At 45.1% G+C, this 8,577-nt stretch overlaps 1 long non-coding RNA gene across 1 annotated transcript; it reads right to left on the bottom strand.

Annotated features, from left to right (window-relative positions):
• Positions 1-5,730: 5,730 nt before the first annotated feature.
• Positions 5,731-7,937, bottom strand: LOC135975978 (uncharacterized). The gene is made up of 2 exons (XR_010593206.1): positions 7,441-7,937; positions 5,731-6,202 (listed from the first exon to the last, which is right to left on the bottom strand). It is a non-coding gene; the product is annotated as an uncharacterized LOC135975978 (long non-coding RNA).
• Between the last annotated feature and the right edge of the window lie 640 nt (positions 7,938-8,577).

Genomic DNA, 8,577 nt, shown 5'->3' with positions numbered 1-8,577 from the left:
ATATAGGAATGGGGCATTACAGCGGCAGGAAGGAGAAGAGAAAGTTAAAGCTTTAGACCAGTCTGGGTGCGCTGTGTGTGGAGGAGGGTGCCCAGCTCTCAATCTGCAGAACGGCCAACCCCAAACGTTCAAAAACACTGAATCAGGCTCACCAAAAATCACCAGATTGCCTTTGAAATCAGGAGATTCTGTAAAAATAATAAATTTGGGGATCTTTTTTATTTGCCTTATGCTTGATGAGCCTTTAGGGCACACGGGGATCCCATTTTGAAGCTTTCTCCACAGCCACAAGGGCTAGAAACGTACTGTGTCTTTAAGAGTGAAGGCTGAAATCATCACATCTCCACTTGACTCCAGGAGCTGGAGCTTTACGGAAAAACAATAACTGTCACAAGACTCATGGCAAAATCATGGGAGTTGGCAGCAGTGATCAGATTGAGTCTTTATTCTCCAGGATTCCCTGGAGCTGGGGTTCCTGACCTTTTTCTTTCTGCAGCTCCCGCCCAACGTGTTATAAAAACTCCACAGCCCACAGTACCACAACAACTTTTTGTGTGCACGTCCAGTGGAATAAAAGCCAGGGCTGTCGTTAGGGGGTAGCCAGCAGAGCAATTGCGCAGGGCCCCACAAAGTTAAGTTGCTCTGACTTCGGTTTCAGCTCTGGGTGGTGGGACTCAGATTTCAGCTTTCTGCCCTGAGCCCCAGTGAGTCTAATGTCAGCCCTGCTTTCTGGTTTATATTGGTGGGGCCCCCCTTAAACCTGCTCACTGCCCCCTCAACCGGGTACCACTGGTTGAGAACCATTGCCTTGGAGCTCTGTTTAGAACAGGGGTTGGCAACCTTTCAGAAGTGGTGTGCCGAGTCTTCATTTATTCACTCTAATTTAAGGTTTCGCGTGCCAGTAATACATTTTAACACTTTCAGAAGGTCTCTTTCTATAGGTCTATAATATACAACAAAACTATTGTTCTTTCCCACTTGCCTCACACATTCCTCGCTTCTACAAATCTCGCGTTATTAGGGTTACAGTTAGCCTAACTCTTGCTAATGAACTGTCATGCATTGCATCCCCTTCCTGTCAGTTCTTTCTCTGCTTCCACAACCCCCCCTTTTGTACTACTAGTACAACAAACATTTTCAAATCTCTATTTGCATTAAATCTCGGAATTCAGATTCTACATCAGATGCTTCAACCTTAGGGGTTTTGATTGGATGTAATGACAATGCATGATGAGCATGGACATGAAAGGTATTACTATTATTACGTCTTTTACAACAACAATAACATACTCCTACACTAGCTAACAACAACACAAGCAATAACATTCCCATAGCGATAATACGATGGGGTTGTTGTTGTTAGTCATATAACACAATACATCATACTTAGTACATAAGGTGGATACTCTATAAGCTGTCTGAAAGGCATACTTTTTAACTTGATACATATTTTGAAGCATGTGAATTTGCCCTTGTACTTCAGAGATTTTCTGAACCTCTGGTAACAGTGAAAGCAAATTTTGAAATCGATCAGGTACTAAACTAGTCCAATTAAAGGGTATCTGGAACCTAAGGACTACTTGCAAAATTCTATCTGCAGGCCAGTAAATAATATGATTGCCTGCAGTGGTAATGAGATTAAAATGTATGTCTTGCAATGTGATGGCTTTAACAAACACACAGCTATCATTAGCTTGAAAAAATAAGTGTCCTGTCAGGGTAGTTCCTTCTCCCCTACCCTCCCAGCAAACGTAGTCATGAAGAGTAACAACTTCTCCTGGCTTCAGTTTACGGATACACTGAAGCTGTGGGGGTTGTAACGGCCAAAATGTCCATTGACTCCCTAACCCCACCCAAATGTCAGATGTAATCCCAGGAGCACTGACTAAAAATCGATTGGGCATACCAGGAGGTCTAATTTCCCAGATGTCTCGGTGAATTACCCAATCCCACATGCATCCTCCCCATGGACCCGGCAGGATTCGGTATGTGGGAGCCCACACCCCCTGAACCGGTCCATATGCTTGGAAGGAGCACTGAGAACGTCCACACTTCCACCCAGAAAGTTTCCAAGTGTGTCTCCATGGCCACAGATCAGATGGTATTCCTGACGTGTCTGTAAGGGCAGTGGGCCAAGCCTGATGCTCTAGATCATTCCAAATGGCCATTAGCTGGTCATTCAGGAAATCCTGAATTTCTGAACATGCTAGATCCCACTGCAATGCCTTCCCAGCCTCAGTGATATTCAATACCATCTCTGTCAGCAACTTCTGGGTCATTGAACTAAGGGCAGAAATAACATGTAACTCACCAACTCCAGCCTGTACCTGGGTTAGTTGTGCTCCAGAAACAAGGCCAATGGCCTTCTCTAGTTGCCCCAATTTCTCATCATGTTCTTGGTTCTTAAAAATATTCCACACTGCTGCTGCACTATTGGCCCCATCCCACAGGGATCCAGTCAAGTCACTTTTCTTTCTAGAGGAAATAACCCAAGCCCTCTGTTGTGCTAATCTAATGGCAGCCCCCTGTGAGCAATTTGGGTATGTAGAGGTAATCTGGAAACTGTATAAGGGTAATGAAAATTTAACAGTCCCTAGTGTAGTGTTAATCACAGTTCATTGATATCCTAATACATTTCTTTTTGGTGTAGTACTATACCACATTCCCAAGCATGGGTCCCACAAGTTTCTTCCTGCCAGTGTATAATTCTTTGTTTCTTCACCAGGGTCAGTTCTTAATGTCTCTTGTAGTCAGGAATCCCTGGACTTTGTGGTTTCAATGAAGCAAGTGTTCCTTCTTCTCTTTTCCTGAAACAGTGTGGTTTAGCATCATACAGGGGAGAGGTTACTAGCACATCACCCTGTAATGGTTTTGCTTCTTCTAGAAAAATCCAGAGGCACAGTAGGTCTGTCAGTGGACAAGGGAGAGGTTACTAGCACTTCACCTTGTCTTTTTTTCTTTCTTTCTTTCTTTTTCCTGCTGCTCAGAAGACACAGCAGAGCTAGAAGGAGAAATAGGCTTATCATCAGTCAGAGAGTCCTCCCGGGGTGGAGGGGTCTTTTTACAGTGAGAAGCATGGGTCCAGGCAGGTAGTCCTTGGCACTTCACAGTGGTGGTGGTGGTGAACAGGACTTGGAAAGGGCCTTTCCAGTGTGGAGCCAAAGCAGTCTTTCATTGATGGACTTTACGTAGACTCAGTCTCCTTGTTTCAATGAATGGCAGGGCTGCTAGGGTCTTTGGGTAGCACTTCTTTTATCTGTGAGAAAAGAAACCTAACACATTTCATTAATGCCTGGCAGTGTTTTGCAGATCTCATAGTTGCTTGGGCACATTCAGGCCCCCCTTTTCTTGGCTATCAGCCAAGTCTTAGCTGTGGGCAGTGTCCTTGGATGGTGCCAGCATCTTATCTTTGGACTGAGCTTGCTAGCTATTTTTCCTCAGTTAACTCGTTCTGTTCTTTTTCCTTCTCCCCTTCTTGGCTTCTTTTAACCTACAAAGGAAACTTCCACTTTTCACTCATACACCTTTTCCCAACAATGAACACATACACATTGCCATTATACAGTACATTAGTCTTATTATTCAATGTATGCCATGTACACCCTTCCAGTAAAATAACTTTATTACAGAGCTTTGGAGCAACAAACCAGGACAAGCACACCCACTTTTGAGGAGTCCACTCGGTACAACCTCAGGTGTCCAATAGCTTTCCTCCCTCCCCAGCCCTCTGGCTAGAAATCTGAAGTAGCCAGAAGGATCCCATGGGCAATATGGGGAGTGGGTTAACATTCCATGTCCTTGCTTCCAAAGACTGTTGGTATGCAAATTTTAACAACAATTTTTTCAATTAAAAAAAAATCTGGCCAATGAAGTTTCTTTTTCTTACTTAAGCAACTGTATTAGACTTTAGTATATCACATTTTCCTGATTTATCCAAACACTTTTTGTATTCCAAGTTGAATAAAAACAAGTATCTGCTTTTTGATTTAACCCTTCTATTTAATTTTGAACTAGACTGTATTATGAAAATATTAAACCCAACAATTTTGGCCACAAGACAAACACCACAAGACAGGACAAAGAACACAAAAATAATTCGTATTGTACCAGTAAATACATGGTACATTGAATGCTGTTCAGCTGGCATTCGTTTTCTCTGATGATCTGAAAGACAAAAGAACAGAGGTCTACCCCTTCTGGGTAGTCAGTCATTGCTTAAAATATTTCCTTTATATACACACATACTCTTGTTGATTTTAGACAAAACAGAGGAATTACCCCATATTTCCTTGTATTTGTTTCATAGGCAGCCCAGGTTTCAGTGGCTTCTACCTTATTAGTTAGAAAATTGCATTAATACAGATGCTTTCTGGCTTGCTTCCAGATTCAAAGCTATCCACAGCTTAAAGATTCTTATTTAAGAAGTCACAATTAACTTTCTCAGACTTTTGATTGCCTTTTACTTCTAACTCCTGCTTTCAAACACCCAGTGATCTGAAAGGGACGACACAACCTATATTGGTAGGTTTGCATTTCTTTTACCTCTGCTACAATATACACTGCACATGTTCTGGGGAAAATGCACATCCTATCCACAATTCAATTTCCACAACACTAGCCACATCAATTTCTACACAAGGTATAACTGTTTCTTTTGTGCTTACAAAATCTCCATGCACCCCTAGTAAAGTGACAGCTCGACCACACAGAGCCAGGGGCACTGTCCTTCTCTCTCTTTTTACCAGATCTTTTATCTGCTATTTTGTTACCCAAAAACAAATTCAAATCTTTATTCTTTCCTGATCACCGGGTAAAGGCCATTTACTTAACATATAATTCAAAGGGCTATCCTTAGAGGGTTTTACCAGAGACCCACCCATCTGCCTGCTGACACTCTAACAGAGAATTACACAGAGAACAGAGGGAATTATGGCCTAATAGGATCCTACTACAGGAATTTCTACTAATACTGACCGCTACAGGGGACGGGACAGAAGGATCCCAATTCAACCTCAGAGCTTCATTGCACGCGATGGCTTCCACTCTGAGGAATTACGAATGAGAGGCTCAGTTCCATCCACACACCTAACACCTAAATGTATAAGACAGAAATTCATTAACCGGAGTCGCCAGTAACTGTCACCAAAATATCGGGTCCACCTAGCTGAGAGCCAATAACAGCCAGACAGGGATAAGGAAGAGTTGCTTTATTCAGCAGAAGAAAGGAGAGCCTTGCACCTTGGTACAAAGACTCTGTCTTACACACATTTTACCATTTCAATTATTATCCTGGGGATTTGAAATCCCCATGCTTATAATTACTTACTCCTTTCCTTCCACTATGCCCTCAAAGTTTCCAACCTGTTCTCCAATCTCTCTATCTATTGCCTGCCCGCTTGGGCCCGATCCTGCTTTTCTCACTGAACCGTCCCTTCCATGGGCACCAGCTTTTTCACTACCAATTTAGATAGGAGGGTGGGCTTCTCAACTAGCCCCCACCCTTCCTGGTCTCTTCTCTTAAACATTCTTACTCACAAGGCTACCCGAGTCCTCCCTCGTGAGGCTTGCCACTTGGGCAAAACACATGGCCCATTGGCATTTAACTATTCAATTTTCTCTTGTGGCAAACACACTGCTCTTACAGCATATGCAAACACAAATGGTTAAATTCTGACAAGTCCCTGAAGGACCGGTACTTGCTTAGCCAGTGCTTCCTTTTCTGCCTGGAAGTCCTGTCTCAAGGCTTGCAACTTGCCCTGGGCGTAGGTTTGAGTTGCTGCCTGGTTCATGATCTATGCTCTTAATTGCTCAATTCTAGTTATCAAGTACACAACTCTTCCCTTTTCTCCAACTTCTCTATTGCCCAGTCCTGCTACGACTGGGGTAGATCCACCTGACACCCTTCCCAGTCAACCGGGGTGGAGAGAGGAATGCTAAATCCCTCTCCGGTTCTCAGACTTACTGCGGCTGAGAGTAGGCACACTTTCATACTCACACACGTACGTCCAGACTGGCCACGTCTGTGTATAACGTTCAGAGAAGGTGCTGTGCAATCTCCAACTTGCTTCCTCTCTTGGGAGGGCAGTTCTTTTACACCCTGAGGTCTCCTGGGGCGTCTTTTCAGTGATTCCAGTCCAGGCCGGCTGCCTGTGGCTTCTTCAGCTTCCCCAAACCACGCCAGCTCCAGGGTCGCAAAGGCAGACTGTTGGATCTCACTGGACAGTTAAGCATGCAAATGTAATCTCAGCACTGTAACTTGTATTGCCTTTGGTTTGACTATGTCTATATTTTTTCACAGTCAGCTGGGGCTGAAAGCAGTTTTTCTTTGTACTTAGCCTGGTCTGCATTGATTCTTGACCTTGAACGCAGATTAACTTTCTCTTTATCTCTGGACCAAGCTGAATTTCAAATTAACCCGTTCCTTTCCTCAATAGACAAATTGCTCCCATTGTGTGTCAGAGGCTTTTTGGTGATTAAAAGCTCCTCTGAGATGTATGATCTTATCTAGATTGAAGGTACCTTCTAGTGGGCATTGTTTAGATGAATTTTTCATGCGTGTAATGATTTCAATTCTCTAAATACCTGCAGGTTTTAGTACCATAATGTATGTACATGAAATAAGCTGGGGTACCCTTAGTGGGTGAGAGGGAATCCTTAGACTGTCCCCCACCCATTTTCCAATCACACACACAGGGAGGAGGATGCCCTGTCCGCGCTAGCGGCACATAAACTAAGGATCTCTCCCTACAGGGTATTCACACAGGAGAGACTAACGAGGATGGCCACGACCCTCCTACACCTCCCTTCAGCAAAGAGCGTCGGCTAGTCTCAGAGAGACGGCGCCGCTTACTCTGTTGCATCCAGTGAGATGATCAGACTGTCAGTGGCTCACACGGAGAGGAAAAGGGGGAGGGAAGATGGGTTCACACACTCCTAGACCCAGGTAGCCTCCTCGCCGGACGATGCCAGGCCGAGTTAGCCCACCGTGGGTCGGATCTCCTAAAAGATCCTCTAGTTACCAGGCTTGCATTAGAGTAGTTCTGGTCACGAGCCAAAAGACTTCGCAGAGTACTCTGGGCGTCTTCCGGTAACACTCAATTCACACTGCTCACACACACACACAGACCACACACACACCAAGGCCTTATACCAGGTACTACTCCTAAGTACCTCCAGGTACTATTCCCAAGTACCTCGATGCATCACTTGAGGCGGTAAAAACCCCTCTTGAGGCGGTAACAACCCCTCAACACAGGTGCAAACCCTATGCACCTAGCATATGCATACAGGGGGCGGCAAACAATTCCCCTATTACGCCGCTCAGCATCTGACCTTGCTGCACAGTCAATAAGTTCGGATGGCGTGAGCCCAACAGGGACAGACGACCCCACGGACAGTCCTCCTCCGACACCCCAATAGAGATTTCAAAAGGTCTCCTACCTCTATTGTGGCGCCATGGGGTTCGAAGGGGAACGATCCGTAGCAGCTGCCGGTGCCTCTGCGGGCGTTGCCATCCCGGACGAGCCCCCAAATTGTCGGAGAAAAACAGAGTTCTCACTATTTGTTTAGGTATAGCAAGTCAGATGCTTTATTAACTCTCACAATTGCGCAGAGGGAGAGAGCTAAGCAGGTCTCTCAACAGGTAAACAATTACAGCAAGCATTTATACCTTTTGTACAGACAATAATGAGCAACAGTTGCATTTTGTTTATACATAGGTCATTCTGATATCTTGTTTTGCTCACTAATGTAGACTCTTAGTCTACATTCCATATTATCTACACAAGGTCGCAGCAACTTCTCACACAGTTCTTTCCCACTTGCCTCACACATTCCTCGCTTCTACAAATCTCGCGTTATTAGGGTTACAGTTAGCCTAACTCTTGCTAATGAACTGTCATGCATTGCATCCCCTTCCTGTCAGTTCTTTCTCTGCTTCCACAGTGCAAAGCATGTGCCCTACCACTGAGCTCCCTCCCCACCAATACAGCTAATGCCATAAGGCATTGGGGGGGAGAGGGTCTCCATGCCTCATCTTGGTGGCAGAAGTGTATTGCGGCTTCAAGAGCTTCCACATTATCACATAGTGGATGGGGCTGTGGGTGGAAGGTTGGAAGGGATGGAAAAGGGTGGGGTCACAGGCAGAAAGGGTGGGGATTTAGCATCACTAGCCCCTGCTTAGCGAGCAGAATTCAGTTTAGGGCAGTGGTCCCCAAAATGTGGGACATGCCTCCTAGGGGGGCACAGAGGAACGTTCATGGGGGCACCCTGCACTTAATCAATGCCATCCTATTCTATCAATGTTGGCAGAGCCACTGTTAGGAGCATCTTCAGCAATGAAGGCAGTTCCCCGCAGCAGTGGCTAACCGGGTTTATGTGGCCATTATACATCTGGCTGTAGTGGAAAATAACCATGAGTCACCAGCAGAGTTGAGGTGGGTGTGGGCTGGGCTCTGGGCCCAGGACTGGCCTTGATTTCATCCTGCTTTTCTCTGATTGCGGGCAGGGAAAGGGTTTTACTGTGGCAACTGGGAGCAATTGTGTTTCATGTTCAGGCTTTGGTATCAGTTCCTCCAG

This window comes from Chrysemys picta, chromosome 16 (assembly GCF_011386835.1).
Source record: "Chrysemys picta bellii isolate R12L10 chromosome 16, ASM1138683v2, whole genome shotgun sequence".
In the NCBI taxonomy this organism is placed as follows: domain Eukaryota; kingdom Metazoa; phylum Chordata; order Testudines; family Emydidae; genus Chrysemys; species Chrysemys picta.
The sequence above is the reverse complement of the archived record's forward strand: the minus strand, read 5'-3'. Positions and strand labels throughout refer to the sequence as shown.